Source organism: Aedes albopictus, chromosome 1 (assembly GCF_035046485.1).
Source record: "Aedes albopictus strain Foshan chromosome 1, AalbF5, whole genome shotgun sequence".
NCBI lineage: Eukaryota > Metazoa > Arthropoda > Insecta > Diptera > Culicidae > Aedes > Aedes albopictus.
Window position 1 is genome coordinate 86,006,659 of NC_085136.1, and position 22,041 is coordinate 86,028,699.

General features: G+C 42.2%; 1 protein-coding gene across 1 annotated transcript in view; it reads left to right on the forward strand.

Annotated features, from left to right (window-relative positions):
• Positions 1-5,956: 5,956 nt before the first annotated feature.
• LOC109410171 (RYamide receptor-like) overlaps positions 5,957-22,041 on the forward strand; it is a 172,045-nt gene continuing 155,960 nt past the window's right edge. The window contains exon 1 of the mRNA XM_062845698.1: positions 5,957-7,750. The gene's annotated coding sequence lies outside the window, so the exon portion shown is untranslated. The remainder of the gene's footprint in view (positions 7,751-22,041) is intronic.

Genomic DNA, 22,041 nt, shown 5'->3' on the forward strand with positions numbered 1-22,041 from the left:
TTCACCAGGAGTTATATCCAGATAATCTTTTGTGATTCCCCAAAAGTTATTTTCGGGATTGCTTCAGAAATTCCTTACGGGATTCTTTCAATTATTTCTTCCGTGCTTTCTTCAGAAATTAAACCAGGAGTTCCTTCTGAAAATCTACAAATATCTCCATCAAAGATTCTTCCAGAAGTTTATTCAAGGTTTCTCCGAGAGCTTCATCTAAATTGGTCCATCTAAATTACTCCTCACGGAATTTCTTTTGAAATTTCCTTTCATGATTGTTCCAGGAGTTCCTTCTGAAATTCTTCTGGAAGTTCCTTCAAGGATTCCTTCTGAGATTCCTCCAGATCCTTTTGAAATGTTTTCAGAAGTTTTTTTTTCTGGGATTCCCAGTAGGAATTCCTGTGGAAATGTTATCCTTCTCTTGTTTGGGAAACCTATGAAGAACACAATGAGAAATTCCTTACAAATTTGCTAGAGGAGTTCCTTAAGAAATCGTTGGATGAATTCTTCGAGGAAGTCCTGCAGAAACTATATAAGGAACTCTTGGAATCTTGCCGTTATGGCAAATGCTTAGAAAAATTTTCCTTTGTAACCTTAGCGGCGTGCAGTGCCCTCTATATCAAGCAGCGAACTATTGGTCTTGAGAAGCATTTCAGCGAAATTGATTTTTGTCTGCAAACACAATATATTATTCTTTACGCAGGATTTCAAAACCACTTTCTCAGATACAGTTGTTGCGTCCGATAGCTGCATGTCTTATGAAATGAAGCCGACATTTATTTCCATTATTTGTTATTTACAATAATGTGAATGGAAAAAAATCATGCCATTTTTTTTATTTACTTGACCCTTTTTTTTACTTGATACTTAACCCTTTATAAGGCAGTGGCAACTACATATATTGTCACCTACTGTTTGTATTTTTATCTGTGTTGTAACAATTTATTTCGATTTTTTTTTGGTTTACGCAAACTTGGGATTACCAACAACGCCTGGTATTTTTTTGGTGCTAAACAAAAATGGCTAAATTTGACTGCGTGAAGAAAATAAGCTTAAACTTATTGAAAAATTTTAGATTTGGTAAATATTTTAAGAAATAATAAAATTATGGGTTGACATGAGCTGAACAACACAGTTTATATTATGGTTTGAACCCTAATCCACTCTAAAATCTCTTTTCCGGCTTTTTGTCGAAGTCAATAGGAGAAAAGTATCCTAAACGGGCAGTGGCAACTATATTGCCACCTAGATTTTTGAGAGTTTCTTTCAAACAAAAATTGTTTTGTACATGTAATCATGTATATAATCATTTCCATGATAGTATGCGTTGACAACTCTTCTAGTTTTCTCGGCCTTATAAAGGGTTAATGCAAGTAAAAAGTTTATTGATTATGAAATATCTTTTCTATAGGCCTAGTAGAAAGCTACGTAGCATATCACAAACCCCTACCCCCCTATCGTCACACTTCGTCACAAAATCACAAACACCCCCCTCTCCCCTGAAAAGCTACGTCATTTATGGACGACCCCTAATCACTCAAACTTATTGCACCACGTAAAGTCCCTCCTTTTTTCTTGCCCACCGCAATGACGCTATTGCTGCCCATGATTACACATTCAGGTGTCTCAAACTGGATCTTGAATCCCCATTCAGTGATTCTTCCCACGGATAACAGGCTGCTTGCTAATCCAGGCACTAACAGTACTTTTTCGACCTGTATCACCTGACGTTCTCCGTTCACAGTCGCAGTCAGCTTCGCTGTACCCATCGCTCTTGATCGAATCTTCTTGCCATTTGCCAGAATTACGTCCTCGCTGCATGCCAACAAACCTTCCAGTAGTTCCGCCCTTCCAGTCATATGCACCATGCAACCAGAATCAAGACACCAATCTGTCGGCTTCTCCGTTTTCACTGATTGACTGCGCTTTCTCTCTGCAGTGGCAGCAAAGCAAAACGTTTCTTTCTTGGCGCTTCCTTTGCCGTTCCCTTGGCCGTTCCATAGACGGCGCCGACGTCGTCGACACTTTCACTTCTTCTTCTTCATTTTTGTCATCACTCACCTCCAACTTTGGGCACTCTCGCCAGAAATGTCCCAACCGCTTGCAACAGTAACACTTTTTCTTCTTAAATTCGCTTCGGTCACTCTTGTCATTCTTCACACAGGTGGCCAGCCTTAATGCCTTTTCGGAATCCGTATTTTCGCACTTACGCTTCCACTCATCAAGCAGTTTTCCCTTCACATAGTCCTGCTTGAGTTCCTCCACCGGACGACTTTCCAGTGCCGCAGCACTGGCCAGTGGCATAGCTTGCTGGCAGGCTCGATAAAATAACACAAGTTTACAAAATAAAATAAAAGTCGTGAACTTCTGTCAACGATCAAAATTTTTGAAGCACAATTAAGTGCTGATTTCGAAACCGACCTTCAAAAAAATTTAAGTAGGACAGTTTTTGAGTTTTAGATCAATATCGAGTTTTGCAACTTTTCAAAATATGTAATTTACTAAAATTCAAATATATTGCGTTCTGTTGAACCAATTTTAAATCTTTTTCCATAAATTAAAAGCTGAATACAATACCATTCGATCATCTGAATACAGGTTTTGCGTCAGATTGATGAAAATCAAGATATTTGCGAGTTTTAGGGACGATCTTCTTAAATTTTAGCAAAATTCCCAAAATTTTTTGAAGGTTTTTTTTTCAATAAGAAAAAACCAACTTAAAAATTCTTTCTCGACGTTTATTTGACATATCATATGTAGGCGAGTTACAGTAAAAATTTCAGCTCAATCGGAGCATTGATTACGGAGAATAAGATGTTTGAAATGAGCGACTTTTCTTAAAAATAGAACAAAAATTGATTTCAAATCATCAACCTTGTATGGAAAGTCGAAAAAATTTCCGCTCTACTGTAATTTTTTTCTTTCGCGTTTTCGAACTCAGGGCATAATTCTACACCAAAAATGATCATCAGCTTACCGAGTTCAAAAATGCTGTAAACTAGTGTAATTGCCACAATCCAGTGCTCCTGCAGTCCTTCACCTAGGGCAATCAAACGATTCACCAGTTCGGCCACTTCCATTAAATGGTTGGCCATGTCTCGACCTTCCTTCAGCTTCAACGAACACAACTTCCGGAATACATAAATCTTGTTCGTCAAAGAGCCGCGGCTAATGCCTCCCACATATCATACGCCGTCGTCGCACCCATCACATGACACAGTTGGTCGTTCTCCAGCGACAACCCGATTGTCGCCATCGCTTTGCCGTCTTTCGCCATTCACCCAGCGGGAAGCACGGCTGGTTTTTGTTCGCTGACCATCTCGAACAAATCCTCCTTCACCAGTAGCAGCTGCATACGGAACTTCCAACTCGCCCAGTTGGAATTGTTGAGCCGCTCAAACTGGAATTTAGCTTCCGCCATGTTGTCACTACCGAAAAACCAAACAATGCAAACGTCCACTACTTTTTTTTCGATTTCCTACGAATTCCTCACTCACGTCGCGCAACTGGGCCCATAACCTGTCGGCCGTCTACCGATTCAGAGAGATTATGCAATCGAAGGAATAAACTACAAAAGTGCTACTATCGATCAGAACTTATTTATTTGGTTTGGTTTCAATGACGGTTAGCTTATTAATGAAAAATGGTAACAAAAACAACAACATGAACCTGTCGTGCGCGCCTTTTCTTTTCTGTCTCTTTCTCGTAGCATTGACACAATGCTGTCATTTCAGCCTCTGCACTCTAAAACCTCTTCACTATGGGGCGATCACTGTTTACTCACACTGTGCTGTGATGAAAGTTGGAAGGAAGAGAACGGAAAACATGAGATGTATATGTAGGTGAGAGAGAGTGAGAGAGAAAGTAGAAAGATACAAAGTAGGAGGAAAGGGACGAGCCAGGGATTGAACCCAGGACCTTCTGTATATGAATCAAAAGCGGTAGCCACTAGACCACCAAGCTCGTCTTCTACCTGGTGTTTACCCAGCTAACACAAAGTCTAATATGATGTTGAATAGGATGCAAAAGTGGAGGCCATATGCGTACATGCTTTCATTTAACCGCGTGTAAAGAGTGCGTATATCGCCTCCACTTTTGCATCCTATTCAACATCATGTACGATCGATCGTGTGTTGACTGAGCATTGATTACGAAAAAACTTTCGACCGTCTCAATCACGGAAACATGTGGGAAGCCCTCAGGCGCAAGGGTGTGCCTGAGAAATTCATCGGCCTCATCGAAGCACAGTACAAGGCATTTCCGTGTAGAGTACTGCACAACGGTGTTTTGTCCGATCCCATCCGAATCGTCACTGGAGCGAGGCAAGGATGTATACTATCACCGCTACTGTTCCTCATCGTAATCGACAAGATCCTGGTAGGTGCGATTGACCGTGAGCCAAATCGTGGATTGCTGTGGCAGCCCATTACCATGGAGCACCTAAATGACTACGATTTGGCTGATGACGTTGCTCTCCTAGCTCAACAATGCTCTGATATGCCGAGCAAGCTCGATGATCTTGCCAATCGCTCTTCAACGACAGGTCTAACCATCAACGTCAACAAGACCAAATCGTTGGATGTAAAGACGGTCAACCCTTCCAGCTTTACGGTAGCTGGCCAATCAGTGGAGAATGTTGAAAGCTTCCATAATATCTTGGTAGCCAAATGGCGGCCGATGGCGGCACCAAGATCGACATAGGTGCATGGATCAAGAAGATGAGGGCTGCTTTTGCGAGTTTAAGAAACGCATGGAAAAACAATCAGATCAGTCGACGCACCAAAATCTGAATTTTTAACTCGAGCGTGAAATCTGTGCTGCTATACGCCAGTGAAACCTGGTGTGTATCAGTGGAGAACACGCAACGGCTGCAGGTCTTCATCAATAGATGCCTGCGGTATATAATTCGTGCATATGGTGGCCTCACGATTGGATCTCCAACGTGGAGTTCCATCGTCGATGTCATCAAAAGCCGGTAGCGACAGAAATTCGGGAGCGAAAGTGGAGGTGCGTCAGCCACACTCTACGCAGGCGCGGAAACGAAATCTGCAAACAAGCATTAGACTGGAACCCAGCAGGGCATCGCAGCAGAGGCAGACCCAGAGGCTCATGGCGCCGCAGCCTCAACAACGAAATCTAGCAAGCAGGGATAGGGTGCGACTCAAAACTCTTTGCGTGCTGCACACTCTGATACGAGACAGCACAACAAACTAGAAGGAGACGAGTACGCGCAATCGGTTGTGTGTTGCTCGCTTGCTTTGCCGCGCGCTGGAGCTCTCCTGTCTCTCACGCTGCACTCTCTCGGTGCTTGTCTCCGTACTTAGCACTTGGCTTGATACTACGCATGATTGCAAAAATTTCGAATCAAACGACCCATCACTTGTCAACCCTTGACAAGCTTAACAACTTTGCCGAAAACACAAACTCTTCAATTAATTTATTAATTGATTTTTTTCTGTTTGGAGACAAGCGCAGTCCCAAGCACCGTGCATTACTCCCTGCGCCGTAGAGCTAGTGCTGCGATTGTCTCTCGCACAATTACGAAAGCTCTCACTCATACGTCTCTTGTCTCTCGGCAAAACGGGAGACGAGCACTTGCGATTGTGTGAAGCACACTCTTTTTTCGCACCGCACGGTGCATGCCGCCAATCCCTGCTAGCAAGTCGACAGAAATTTGACCTGGTCACAGGTCAAGGCGATGACTGGCAATCGCCCAGGATGGAAATATTTCAATTCGGCCCTCTGCACCACCGTGGGTGCCCAGTACTGAAAGTGAAGTAAGTACACTCCAGTAGTGCTCGAACAGATTGAGAGGTCTAATCGGCTGTCTTTAGGACGGCCAATCCGGCAAGATTCGTGCAATAGGTGGACGTGATCTAAATACGTAACGTTTGACATTACCGAAACTGGGAAGTTGTAGCCGTAAACTGAACAGATTAGGGCGATATTGTTGACGTCTACAAAGTATTTCCGTCACACCTGTCGGCCATGAAAACTCAAATCAAACATCATCTGGTGCCCGTAGATGAATGGCATGAAAGCCAATCACCCATAAGCAAACAACTTTCGACGGAGGGCCCATACCAAACCTACCTCCCGGCCGCCGGATCGATTAGCCGTCTAAATCGGGGTAATTTACAGCAAACAGCGCGACCGGAATCAATCATCGCGTGGTCGGCCATAAAATCAAACGCTTCCGAATCCGTTCCGCGGCCGGCTTATAGGTATCCTACTCCGTTTGATTGGTTTATGGCCAGCTTTATTTGACTAAGGTGTAGGTATCGCTCGCTTCGCGCTGACTGATACCTGACTGCTGGCGATAGGAACATTCCCATTAAAATGCAATTATAATCTAATCGGATGAGCGACGCCCGGCAACCGATTAATGGCTCAGCAGAAGCCAGAAGGTATTTGAGGATGAATGAAATTTTCCGCGGCGATTGTCGGTGTCAGTCAGCAGATAGCTTCGCCTGCCCACGTGCTCGCCGAGTTCACAATACGCTACCGGCTTCGAAAAACGGCCGATTTTTGGTGTAAACAATGCGGTGCGAAAGGAATGGTCTCACCCGAAGAGCGGTACAACCGGAGGTTCCGTTCGACGCATGCGCTTCCGGTGGCCCTGCTGACAGCAGCAGCCGAACTTCGACCGTTGGTCGCCTGTTGGAATGTGGATATGCTGTCGGTTCGGTTGGCGCCGTTTCTGATGCAGATCCCGGAGCGCGGGATTTTGCCAAACAGCCGTCCGCAACGCTCTACCGGAATGCGGATTCGGAAGACGGTTTCAGTTTATGTTTGAACGTTGACCGGTTCTGTCGCGAATCGTTAGAAAGCCGCCGTGGATTGCCCCGGAAGTATCCCCGTTCGGAAAGGGTAGACAGACACTTCAATCAGTCAGTGTAGTGCAGTGGTGGTGGGCGTTCTCCAGAAATAGCCCTTTCCTGTCGGGCGCCGTGCCGTTCGTCAAGTGCGTGATCTTCGGGGTCAGTGTCAATCACAAGGATTCATAGCCATAGGCAAAGGCATACAGGAATGCAAATTTCTCACGGTCAGTTGCGAATCGACTCGTGGTGAGAGACCGTCCGTCCATTCGTTTATCCTGGCGCAAGTTACAACAGGTTCTGATGGCCTTCCAAAGGATGACGACGATAGAAATTTAGAGTTTTATCACAAAGGGAAATCTTGCCATTTGTCACGACACGGACGGCTACCGTTGCTTGTCATCGTCATTGTGGCCCCAGCGCAGTTGCCGCTAGGAATATAAATAGCCGGTCCGGTGTCCCCGGATTGTGACTTGTGAGAGGATAGTGACGTGTTGATGTGACTTTCTCGTGGGGTGAAATGGATCCAACGGAACATGCAAACACGTTGGATTAAGAAGAAAGGCTAATTAGTTTTGACGTGACCAACTGGTGCGCTATTCAGTCCAGTCCAGTCGGTGGACGGACCGGACATCCATCGGTGGGATCAGGAATCACACTGTACGGAATATTGGGTTTAGGTGTTGGTTGTGACAAGACCGGAAGGAAATTGTTCAGACGTGGGTGGTGTTTTGGAAATTTGTACCGTTTTGTAGACGCAAATGAAGGCGAAACAAGTGTGGAAAGAGTGTTTGTGAAGTGAGGCATTTTGTCGAAAATACTGTTTAACAAAAATATTGAATAAAAAGGTGCAAACGTTAAGACATCTTTAAAAGTAAGAGAAAATCAGCAACTTTACGAAGATTTCAACGGATGTGATAACAATCTACGTGAAGCTTGAAGTAAGTAAAAAAAGCATATTACATTAAAAATACTGTTAAAATAATTTAACAAAGTATAATAATTTATTTATTTGCCGTCTTTAGCTAGAAAAAACTACACAGACCGATACTTAATCCTAATAAGAAAAACTTACCGAACGTTCAGAACCTTTCTTTAAACTTACATATTAAATCTTTCATCGCAGTAAAAAGATGAGCACTTGGAGTTCTCTACTACACAGGCCTGGTAGCAAGTCAATTTTTAGTGATTTAGTCGCTATTTTTCGATCAGTCGCTATTAAGTCTTAAGTTTCAAGATATTCACACAAAAAAAATACTTTTTGTGTAGAAAAGTCATATTTTTCAACTATTTTGAACCTGTTTTTTGACCCAAACGATTAAAAGTTTTAGCGGAATGTTTTCAAGAAGAAAATCTACCAATCGTAATCGGTCAAGTTTTAGAAGTAGTGTTGTACTTTTTTGTTGATGGCTGTATACCTGTATGATCTTAAGAGACGAACCAGCCAAGGGCTGAAAGTCTTTGTAATAAAAATAAATCAATCAATCAATACCTGTATGATCTCCACGATAATTTCTGAAGGTCTCTCTCTCTCTCTCTTCTTGGCGTAACGTCCTCACTGGGACAAAGCCTGCTTCTCAGCTTAGTGTTCAATGAGCACTTCCACAGTTTTTAACTGAGAGCTTCCTCTGCCAACGACGTCCCGTAACGTGGGTAGATCACCTTAGAACGGTGCGTTACGGTGTAAGATCTACCACATTGCATCAAATTTTAATCTTGCTATTTTCCTGCCTAAAGTGGTAGCATTGCAGATTAAAATTTGATGTATATTTTGTTATGTTTATGTTTTGTTTTTAACTGCTAATAATCCTTTTGTTTTAGGGAGATTCAGGTAATTTTGAAAAATAGTAACTGTAACGAGCGTATCACTAATATCTTATCTAGTATTTATTTAATAATCCTTCATTCTCTTTTCAGTGAATCTTACCATCATAGCTGGTGCACTAATCAATCTTTTTAGCAAATCACCATACACATCATCATATTGCGAACATGTTTAAATATCTATCTCGTTCTGGAAGCGTTTGGTACGGGAGGTACACGCTTCCATCTTTCCCCTCGATTTCAAGGTGTAGAATGTTTTCAAATATTGACTATGTTGAAATCGTTCTATCCCTTGAAATCTTCTCTGCGGTACATGCTGCGCAGTTGGCCTGGCCATTAGACAAGAAAAATGATAGACTTGAAAAGTCTTCATTTTCCAGGATGCATTCAAGTAATGGCTGCGTTAGTGTGAGATTAGATTAGATTAGATTAGAGAGCTTCCTCTGCCAACGACCATTTTGCATGTGTATATCGTGTGGCAGGCACGAAGATACTCTATGCCCAAGGAAGTCAAGGAAATTTCCTTTACGAAAAGATCCTGGACCGACCGGAAATCGAACCCGTCACCCTCAGCATGGTCATGCTGAATACCCGTGCGTTTACCGCCTCGGCTATATGGGCTCCTTTCTGAAGGTGCGAGACATTTAAAAGGATTTCCAGCGGAAATATTTAAAGTGGTCCTTGAGATCAATCGCCTGCTAGCTAAAACGCAGGTGATTTTTAATAGAATCTGTATCATATTTTCTTGAAAAATAGTGGAAACAATATATTTTTACTCCATTTTTTCCAAGAAGTAAGCATTTTTTCTAGAAAGTATTTGAGACTTCGAGGTCTACCTTGCAGTTGTACGATGCAATATGTGCTCATAGTCATTGAACCACATGGTGGAGTTGGCATGAGCTGGAGACTTGTTAGTGTTTTTTTTTGTATTAGATACTAAATTGTCTTCTAGAGTTTCATTTAAAATGATCTGGACCATTTTCTAAAAAAATACTAGGATTTTCCGAAAATTTGTGTAAAAATTGAATAAAAAAGACACAGTTTCTTGGAAATCTTCATACAATTTTTTTGAATATCTGTCAGGAACGACGTCTGCAAATATTCTGAGATGATGAAATGTTCCGGCTTACAAAGTGATTCCCAATAAACTTCCTTGGGAAATTCTTCAGAAATTATTCGATCAAGAATATCTATAAATTTTAATGCAAAATTTCGACAAAAATACCTACAAATTTCTCAATAAAAAACGCAGGGATTTTTTTCCATTTAGGATATTGGTTCCCTTATTAAGAATGTGGCTCTCATTTTCGTCCTACGAAAAACAAAGCATTTCAGCGCTGTTTGTTTTGTTTCTTATTATTGTAATTTTTGTTAGAAGTGTGCACGCATGACATAAAAGCCCGATTTAATCCACCTATGGTGAACAGAACCCTTCTTACACTTATTAAAATTATTGTTGTATTATTTGTATTTAACATATTTAGTTTGTGTAATTGACCAAAAGTTCTAGAAAATATTGTGGATTTGGCATCTAGTGGATTGGTTTACAAAATGGCATCATAGACCATGGACTAAACTACCAGAAATGTCAGACACCTCCTAGAATCTTGTATGGTATGTTTAAAAAATAGCTTACATATTCTGGAATATTGTATCTTTTGTTAACTGCCAAAAGATCTTGAATCGATTAACAAATGGGTAAGAAAATCAGCGAGATACACTTTGTCTAATATCTCTTAATCAGTCGATTAATTTAGCTCCGAAGTACTTGGTATTTATGGTTATGGTGCAAAAAGGACAAAAATGATATATCTACTAAGTTAATCAGTTTTGGCATTAGCTAGTTATTTTCGCTGTCCGGTTCTTGCATTTTTCCCACAATATATAAATTCAAAGCTTTCATTTAACATTAACAATATGTTTTCATAGAATTCCTGTGCATTTGTAATTTGTTAGGCAGGAACAAATCTCATTTTCTTCTTTTGTCACAGCGCTCGTTGACTCGTCAAGGGGGGGGATGATAAATAATAAATGTATTCGATGGAAAAATATCCAAACAATTAGGCAACATCGATAAACTCATCGGATTTATTAAGAAAGTTTCTGTGGAACTCGAATTACACCTTAAATTTGTTGAATTTCTTGAACATTTTATTTGTGCCCCCCCTCAAAATGTTGAATTCCGACCAAAATTTTCCGAGTGGGCGGTGACATAAGAGAAAATCGAAATTTGTATTAGCCTTATTTATAAATTTGTTGAAAACAATTACCTGCTAGTATACACTTTGTATGAGGTCAGTATTATTTATTGAAAAATAATGTCCCATAGACTGGTCAAAAACTCATGCAAGATAACAAGCGAATATAATAATAAAAAATGGAATTTTTGAAATACTCTTCGTAAGATATCTCAGTAATCAAATGTCGAATCGAAATAAAATTTCAGGGCCTTTTAGAATGATATTGTAGCTTTCATTTGGTGCTTAGAGAACCCAAATCGATTGACAGACGGCTGAGATATTTATTATGGTATCCTTGGTCAAAAATCTCTCAAAAAGTTAACCTGTATTACTCCCAAGTACTCTTTGAGAGATATCTCGGTAACCAAATGTCCAATCGTAATGAAATTGTATAGGGTTCTACTAGAATGTTGTAGCTTTCATTTGATGCCAGGAGAACCAAAATCGGTTGACAGACGGCTAAGATATTTATTATGATACACTTGGTCAAAAATGTCAAAAGGTTTAGTTGTATAAATCCCAAGTATTCTTCGAAAGATATCTCTGTAACCAAATGTCCAATTGAAATAAAATTTCTGGGCGATCTACTAGGATGCTGTAGCTATCATTTGGTGCCAAGAGAACCCAAATCGATTGACAACCGGCCAAAATATTTATAATGATACACTTGGTCAAAAATCTTAAAAAGTTTAGATGTATGACTCATAAGTACTCTTCGAGAGATATCTTGGTAACCGAACGTCCATTCGAAAAAAATTCAAAAGCGTTCTACAGGTCGGACTCGATTATCCGGGGGTTCAATTAACCGGGGGCCCGATTATCCGGGGCTCGGTTATCCGGAAAAAATGGCTCGATTATCCGGGGACCAAATAATTTTTCGTTTTGTTTGCACAATTTAAGATGGTAATAAGTCAAAAGATGTAGCAAATGTCAAATACAACACCAATACATCAGATTCAGTCCATTTGAGAATTATTTTTATTATGCAGAATTTTTGGGTAAATTTTCATTCTCAATAAATGTGGTTATAATCATGCCAGTCGTTGAGTTTAAGGACTATAACATCACACAAGCTTGCTTCTATGTTTTCCGAACTGTTTTTGATTGATAAATCTGAAAAATAAAATTTAAAAAGTTTGGCTTGATTATCCGGAAATTCGATTATCCGGGGAGATTGTTTTTCGGAGTCACCCGGATAATCGAGTCCGACCTGTACTAGGATGTAGTAGCTTTCATTTGCTTCCAAGAGAACTCAAATCGGTTGACAGACGGCTGAGAAACGTGCGTGACTTTTTTTTGTAACGTACGTACACACACATACACACATACACACACACACACACACACACACACACACACACACACACACACACACACACACACACACACACACACACACACACACACACACACACACACACACACACACACACACACACACACACACACACACACACACACACACACACACACACACACACACACACACACACACACACACACACACATCCGTATCGGAGTCGAAGTGCGATGTGGCTATCCTTTCTGAGCCGTATCGTATACCAGCTGGAGACGGTAACTGGATCGCAGATAAGGCGAAGACAGCTGATATATGGACGATGGGGAAGTATCCCATCCAGGAAGTAGTGTACCAGGCAAACGAAGGCTTCGTGATCGCCAAAATTAACGGAGTTTTTGTTTGTAGCTGCTACGCACCTCCTCGGTGGACTACAGAACGGTTCAACCAGATGCTAGACGAGATAACCGACAAGCTAGCCGACCGGAGACCGGTCGTAATCGCCGGTGACTTTAATGCCTGGGCGATTGAGTGGGGCAGCCGCCTCACCAACCCAAGAGGGCGTGTTCTGCTAGAAGCGCTAGCAAAGCTCGACGTGGACTTGGCCAACGTAGGAAGCACCAGCACCTACCGAAGGGATGGTCGAGAATCAATAATCGACATCACCTTCTGTAGTCCCGTGCTGGCGCGAAACATGAAATGGAGAGTTTGTGACGGATACACTCACAGCGACCACCAGGAGGTCCGGTATAGTATTGGATCACGGCCAGGGAGTACACTAACTGGCAGTCAACCTCGCGATCGAATGTGGAAGACGAAGCAGTTCAACAAGGAGCTGTTCGTCGAAGCTCTCAGGAGAGGAGATCCGGGGTCGAATCTAAGGCCGGAGGAGCTAACGGCAGCGCTGGTGCGTGCGTGCGACACAACCATGCCTAGAAAGTTCGAGCCGAACCATAGACGTCGTCCGGCATACTGGTGGAATGAAGCGCTTCGGGACCTCCGGAAAGCCTGCCTCAAAGCCAGGAGACGAATGCAAAGAGCTAGAACCGACGGTGAGAGAGAAGAACGTAGAGTAGTGCTGCGAGCCGCAAAAGCTGCTCTGAAGGAGGAGATCAAGCGGAGCAAGAAAACAAGCTTTAAGGAGTTGTGCCGGGATGCTGATGCAAACCCATGGGGAGATGCATACAGAGTGGCGATGACCAAAATCAGAGGCCCAGCGGTACCCGCTGAGACATGCCCAGAGAAGCTGCAAGTTATCGTCGAAGGGTTGTTCCCTCAACACGAGCCTACGATATGGCCACCGACTCCATACGGCCATACAGGCGAGGAGAGAGTGAGTATCACCAACGACGAGCTGATAGCAGCGGCCAAGAAAATGAAAGCGAAGAAAGCGCCCGGCCCGGATGGTATCCCCAACATAGCGTTGAGAACAGCTGTCGAGGCCAACCCAAATATGTTCCGGACATCTCTGCAGATCTGCCTAGATGAGGGTTGTTTCCCGTCTCAGTGGAAAAGGCAAAAACTGGTGCTGCTACCGAAACCAGGCAAGCCCCCCGGTGAACCAGGTTCATTCCGGCCGATATGCTTGCTGGATACGCTCGGCAAGCTGCTAGAAAGAGTCATCCTCAATAGGCTGACAACTTTCACGGAAGGAGAGCATGGTCTGTCGGGGATGCAATTCGGATTCCGAAGAGGGAAGTCAACGATAGATGCTATCCAGGCGGTTGTTGCTACAGCCGACAAAGCAAGGACGAAAAAACGACGGGGTAACCGCTTATGTGCCGTCGTCACGATCGATGTGAAGAATGCATTTAACAGCGCAAGCTGGGAAGCCATCGCTACAGCGCTGCACGAGATGAAGGTTCCGGACTACCTCTGCAGGATTCTCAGTAGCTACTTCGAAAACCGGACTCTGTGCTACCATACTAGTGCAGGGCAAAAGAACGTCACGATAAGTGCAGGCGTCCCACAGGGGTCTATCCTAGGTCCGACGTTGTGGAACACAATGTACAACGGGGTGCTGACACTGCATCACGTTGATATCACGTTGGTGGTAGTTGGCGAGTCCCTAGAAGCAGTGGAGATACTTGCTACGGAGGCGGTAGATGCTGTTGAGAACTGGATGCAAAGGAAGAAACTATCCATAGCCCACCAGAAAACGGAGCTGGTGCTGATCAGCAACTGCAAGGTGGTGCAGAAGGCTGCAATCATAGTCGGGGAACATGCCATAGACTCCAAGCGGGAATTGAAGCATCTCGGCGTTATGATCGACGACCGGTTAAATTTTAATAGCCACGTCGATTATGCCTGCGGAAAAGCAGCAAAGGCGATCACAGCATTGTCGAGGATCATGCCGAACAACTCGGCAATCAGCAGTAGCAAAAGGCGGTTACTAGCTAGCGTGTCCACATCGATCCTAAGGTACGCTGGTCCGGCTTGGGCGACCGCAACAAAAACTAGGAGGAATCGCGTTCAGCTCTGCAGCACGCACAGACTGATGGCCATGAGAGTGGCGAGCGCCTATCGCACGATATCATCGGATGCGGTGTGCGTGATCGCCGGAATGGTCCCTATCGTCTTCGTTCTGGAAGAGGACAAAGAGTGCTACGAGGCCAGGGGCGCTAGAGGAGCTCGGAAGGCAGCGCGAGTCGTCACTATGGCGAAGTGGCAACACGAGTGGAATACCACAGCGAAGGGAAGGTGGACCCACCGGCTTATTCAAAATCTGACGAAATGGGTGAACAGAGCTCACGGAGAAGTCAATTTCCATTTGACGCAGTTCTTGTCAGGTCATGGCTGCTTTAAGAAATACCTGCATCGGTTCGGACACGCAGGGTCGCCGTTCTGCCCCGAGTGCGGAGATGTAGAGGAATCACCGGAACACGTCCTTTTCGAGTGTCCCCGCTTTGCTGTGGAGCGCAGTGAGATGGCAGCAATCTGCGGTGCTGGTCTAAAAGCCGACAACATCGTGGCCAGAATGTGCCACGACGAAGCCTGTTGGAACGCGGTGAACTCCGCGGTAACGAAGATGATGTCATTTCTCCAGCGGAAGTGGCGAGAGCTGCAAATGAACGATAGAAGAAACAATCCGGGGTAAGCGTAGTAGTTCCGTCCGCGTGTGGTAGATCCGCCGTCTGGGACTACCGGTGTCGTGAGCAATTAAGGTGTGGAGCTTACTGGCTCTCGGTCGGTATTCGGGAGAACTTCCTACGTCGGGGAACTCTCTGTCGGAGTAGGATAGATCCACTGCCGGGGAGTATCCGAGTAGTGCGCGTGAAGTCATTGTGCTCAATGGCACACGGGCGGTAACGGGAGAACATCTTTCGCCGGGGACTTCTCTGTCGGAGTAATACAGATCCACCGCCGGGGACTGTCAGAGTAGAGCGATCGGGAAGAAGCACCGGAGCATGGTCGTCAGGGCGCCTGTGAACCGGAAGCCGTCTCCAACCGGAATCGCAGGACCGACCTTGGCATCTGCCCGGGAAGTCGGTAGCGGGAGAAGTTTCAGTGTCGGGAAACTCTTCGTCGGGTAGGGTATATCCACCGTCGGGGACTATCCGAGTCGTGCGCGGAAACCTCGAGTGCTGATTGGCACTCGGGCGGCACCGGGAGGGCAACGTTCTCGGAGCAAATTAGTAGGAGCCGATGAACTCAGCATGGCTTTAGAATAACAAATTTGATGAAAGTGGTACTAACATAGAGTTTACCGCTCAATGGCGGCACATTAAGCAAACAACAAGCTAATAGGAGCCGAAAGGCTAAGAACGATTAGAATAACAAATTTGAAAAATAGCATGTATGTCGCTTAGTGGCGATACTGGAATATTAACAGCATACTAACGAAGCGGTGCGCATAGCATGAAGAAGACTAGAATAACAAATTGGTGATGGTGCACAAGGCACATAACGCCTCCCCTCCGAAGAAATACTGCATGGTGGTACCGGAGGGGAATTTAAGGTGGAGGTGAACTAGGAGAGTGTTTTTAGTGGGTAGGCGCACATTCGAATCCCACACAGCGTCTTTAGAAGATTTTTGAACTCCTAGAATAAAAAAAAAAAAAAAAAAACACACACACACACACACACACACAGACATTTGCTCAGTTCGTCGAGCTGAGTTCATTGGTATATGAGACTTGGCCCTCCGGGCCTCGGATCGAAAGTCGGTTTTTCGAGCGATATTTATACCCTTCTTATGGGTGTAAGAAGGGTAAAACGCAGGGATTCAATCGATGCCGTAATCGCTTGTTCTCCAATAGGATGAAATTCTACTTTCGTGTTTTTGGGATATTTTGGCTTGACAAAACTAATGCCAACCCCTGGAATTAAATGATTTTTTACAATATTTCCAACATAAAATATGGAGAATATTACTAAAGGAACTGTTCTTTGAATCTTGAAGAGGAATTTGATCCTCATGTAGAGTCACTGTTGTTTCTGCATTGAAAGGAAACGCTGTTCCGTGGTTTTAATCCCGTGTATTTGTTTATCGGAGGTTAAAATTCTCCTAGAAATATACTGTAATTTAGTTTTCGTTATTTCCTATAGCTCTATTTGGGTGAGTTTAGATCTCGATGAGTAGTATTTATTCCAAATTCTAGTATGTATAATTCTGATAATAGGTTTTAAATGTTTAATAAGCTAATTCAGTAGTTAAATACCGTATAGTTATTAGTTGTGTGTTGTGTAATCCGATAACACACATATGGATCAAACTAATCATTCATAGCTAACCTAAAATTGAGCAGCGGTGAGGGGTTTTATACATATTCCCAAATAATTCATACCCTGATTCGAACCCTCACCTTCTGCTTCTGGCATTTACGAATATTTGGCTCTAATTCACTAGAATCGAATCTACACTCCCGGTCAAAAGTTTGGGGTCACCCTCTCAAAAATATGTCATTTTTTAGGCCCATATCTCCACCAATTTGAGTCCGATTTCAAAATCCTAGGTCTCATTCGAAAGATAATAAATCAAAGTAACTTTGAGCATGATTGAGGTGAAACTTTTTCAAAAATATTTGTATGTAAACTTAACCCAAAGTTGCCAAATTTTCTAAAATATGAATATGATCTTACGGCAGTGTCGCTGGATATTGGGTCGTCCAAATTTTAAGATGAGAGCGGCAATATAACCTATTTTTTATAAGCTTTTAAAAGCTTTTTACCGAACTAAGCTAAAAATATAGAAAAAAAAAATTATTAAGTTAATATACTCTTGATGTCATCGACCAAAAGTTTGGGGTCACTATCGTAAAACATCTTCTTCTTCTTATTTGTGGCTCTATGCCTCACTGGGACTTGGCCTGCCTCTCTTCAACTTAGTGTTCTTTGAGCACTTCCACAGTTATTAATTGAAGGGCATTCTTTGCCTGCCATTGCATGAATTTGTATATTGTGAGGCAAGTACAATGATACACTATGCCCAGGGAGTCGAGAGAATTTTCTTGACCGGAACGGGAATCGGCGATCCATAGCCTTAACCACTAGGCTAACTGGAGGCCCCAATTTGACAACTAGAACTCTTTACAAACAGTCCGCTACAGCTACACGGAGACAAATTTCGTTTGTTTGAAACAAAAACATTCATGTTTATTCGGTAAACTGATAAAATGTTTATCTAATAGATGTAAACATGGTGTTGGCATTGAAAAAATACAACCCGGTGGGTTTTTCCTGGGAAGGAAATGACTTTATAAGTTGGAAGGGGAATGGCGTTCAGTCTTTGGAGGAATAACTCAAAAACGGATTCTTAAGCTTTCATCCGACGTTTCGGTCGCTATATTGCGCCTTCTTCTGGGAATCTGTGGACAATTTTTCGATTTATGTTGTGTTTATGTTTGTGTTTATGTTACTCACTAACTATGCTCCGTTTTGTCGTAAGTATGAGCCCACAGCATAGGCCACATTTGTCCCAGACGTAACGTATAAGTTTAATGGGAAAACAAATATTTCCGTAGGGCCGACCTGCTCCAAAAAACAAGAATATTCACATTTATTTCTAACATAATCTGTCAGAAAATGCATTTTTGTTTCAAACATGGATTGCATTTGCTTCAAATGTGACGTTCAATGTGCTCCAAACAGTTTTATTTTTGGGCCTGAACAAATTAACAATTTAATTTGCATTTACCTCAAATATTTTTGATTTTAACATAGTTTTTTCTGCGTGTACTTTGGGATTCCGCAGGGATCCTTTTGTTCTTTTCTGTATAAAATTTAAACAAATGACATTGATCGAATTTCACTCTTCGGTTGTGTTTTATATTAATTTGCTGATGACACGGTGTTAAGTATTTTCGGAAAAGATAGATCTGTAATGGAACGGCCCCACCCATCAACACAAATTGGAGAAAATACAATATCGATGTTTGAGAATAAGCGTTGGTTTGATGCACTCTACATATATACCAAATCAGTAGACGTCATAGCTGGAATAGTGTTTCTACTACAGATCCGACTTTTTTTTAGCTCAACAACCGGTTCTTGAATAACTTTCACGTACCCGAACTCTGACAACTCATTTTCCAAATGCGTGCATTTTGTCAATTTTCACCCGATTTTTTGAAGTCGCCCTCAATCGTTCATAAATTATTGGTCCTAGTTTATCATACCCAAGTGGCCATGCACACGTATATGACATCCATATTCCCACCCAATAGGATTGTTTGCAGTCAACATTAATTGGGTTCTCCCATTGACAATGCATTTGAGTTCCCTAAACATTGATACAAGATGCGGCAATCGAAAATGTGACGTCATCGCACCCTGGTGGCCATACAATATCCGAAACCTGGGATGTTTCGGATAGCCAAAATTACTAAATGTGATTATTTCGTTTGTTGTGTGTGTTTGAAACATAGATTTTCAGCGAAATTTTTGTTGCGAACAGTGAAACACAACTGCGATAACCAGATTTAAATAATAGAGTAATAGAGCCACACTAGTGGCGAGTGTATCGATTTAGACAAATCTGATGATGGCTGAAGAAGAGTAAGCCGAAACGTAATAAATCGAGGTGTTAGTGTGTAGCAATCACCGAAAAATATCAACAACCAATAAATATACCATTGGACGGTGACTAAAACCCTACAGATTTAAATGAGTTGACCCATGCGGATCCCCCCGACAGGCTCCGCGGGGCCTCATTGAAGACACTTCTGGTTTCCAACCTACCTAGTGCGACATAAGAATCTTCATGATTTTGAATGACTGAAGCAGAAACGATAGACTGAAGTCTGTATCAACTAATATGGCCACACCGGAACATCTAGCATAGGTTCCACGGGGTCTCATCGGGGATATTTCTGGTTTGCAACCCAAACATATCGTGCGACGTATCAATCTTCATGATTTCGAGGGAATGGGACAGAAAAAATGACTGAAGCATGTAATAACTGATATGGCAGTACCGGAACACCTGGAACAGGTTCCGCGAGGGCCTCTCAAACACAATAACACACGTAATAATCCCTTTTAGCCATTTGGCAAAACATGCATTTCCCTCACCCCAGTATAATCCGAAAAATCTCAGGGATGGCTCCGGATATTACATGGCCACTTGAGTGTAATAAACTTTTACTAATTTATGATCGATTGAGGGCGACTTCAAAAAAATCGGATGAAAATTGACGAAATGCCTGCATTTTGAAAATGAGTTGTCGGGGGTCGGGTACGTGCTGTTAAGGCCATAGCAGAAAGCACTCGGTAGTTGATATCTTGGATGATCTTTTTGAAATCAACCCGTCCAGTAGATTATTATCCACCTACCGTAATTGCATCACGATAGATATAAAAAATCCTCCGATAACGAGAAACTTATCTTTTGGTATCGAAATTCATTCTTGTAATCCTGATAAAGACGAATCGCTGTTAACAGAGCTTAAAACATTTCAACACATCATCAAAATAGGGTGGCTCAGAATATCGTTCAACAAAAAAAATGATACGGAAAATAAACGAAGCATCTTCTTCACGGAAGGGCGGGATATTAGGGTATAAAATGAGAATATCAATTATTTGTCCACCTTGCAAGAACCATGCACAGTATTTCCTGTGGAAATTACTGTAATGCTATTCACAAAAAAGCTAATCTAGCAACTTCCTTCTGCAAAGTACACCATATGCTCTGATAGCTTTAGTCCGTTAGTGCCTGAAGAGTACTACAGCTGGATCAGATTCGAGGTACTTAGTACGAACCAAACAGTATTATTATTAAAGGCAGAACTAATATCCTTGACCGCTCAAGGATTTGTAATTAAGCTTTTTTGAATACCAGCACACAGCAATATATACGGGCAAATATCAAGCGGACAATTCAGCAAAGCATGGGCTTGGGGCTAGGAGAGGAATGCTATTCCAACATGGAACAGAAATTAGAGAGTATGCATATTTCATTCGGGAACATATTATTGAAGATTGACAACTTTCTTGGGACAGAAGTGACATAGGACGTTGGTGCTACTCTAGGTGCTACTCTATTATACCTCGAATATCTAAAAATCCTTGGTTCAAGAACTTAGAAACAGAATGTTTCTTAAAACGTTCTCAAGGATAATTTCTAATCACTAAAGTTTAAAACGCCATCTGTATCGTACAGATTCTAATATGCGTGAGTGTGGAGTTTCAGGTTTCGGGTCATTTGGGCGAAAAATGAATGATGTACTTAAGTGACCATACCACTGTTCTCCGTCCTAGCATAACTCGAAAGAACAGCCTATGATTTAATGAAGGAAAAATTTTCGTTAAAATATTGACAGTTTCAACGCCAAGTAATATCTGAATAACAAAACTAGAAAGAATAGCTTATGATTATAAAAAGGAAATACTTCTAATGATCATATTGGCTTGGCAGTTAGAATGTCAAAAACTTCCTCTGAATTCTTTTGATCATGATTCGGCCAAACGACTATCGGCCGGATGGCATTCGCCAAATGGCCGGACACCGGAGTTTCATATGAAGATTTTGACCACGAGTTATGGTCATGCGAACGGTACGCCGAAAAAAGAGAAATACTCAAAAACGATATTGTCGCAAAACGCAAAAAGACATTTTGGGCTGCAAGGACTTCAAAATGCTACATCTGATCCACGTGTTTATCTCGGAAAATAATATTAGAAACAGCCCAAGTGATCAATTAGTGAACGTCTTAAGAATTTGAGATAATAATTTCATCAAGAATGTGTTGGTATGATTGTCATTTTTTTTGGAAATTGCTTAGCGAATTGATCGGTCTTTTCTTTTACGATGTATTTCGGAAGTGCCTGGGAAAACTTATTTGTTATTTTTTATATTCAGCAGTATCCCCATACACACTTAATTTTTTTCGCTGAATCTCGGCAATTTTCCGTGCTTTTTACCGAGATTAGCACCGCCAAGCGCTCAGCAAACTTGTTTTTCAACGAGATCGCAGCAATCGTGTCATTAGTTTGCTGAGGTTCATAAAATGTTTCGCCGAAATTCAGCTAACAAACGTTAGTTTTTACCGAGATTCAGTATAAATAAAGCCTGTATCCGCAATAATCGGGACACATAAATATGGCTGTAACTCTGCAATAGATACATTAAAATTGCTCAAATTTTGTCTGATAACATCTTAAGATGTGTTCATTTCGCCTGCAAAATTTCATGTGAATCGGTGAAGTATCTTTTGTTGTAGCAATGAAACAGTAGAACGCGAGCAATTGAATTTTGTACAGCCCCTGGTTTAGCTTGTCAGCGCTGTAACTTTTGAATTTGATAAAGAAAATGACTGAAATTTTGAACACAAACCTCTCAATCTATTTTACTTACATAGGCAAAATTTCAAAAAAATCGATGCCCTATCAAAAATTTTATAGTCGAAATATATATTGGGGCTGACCGTGA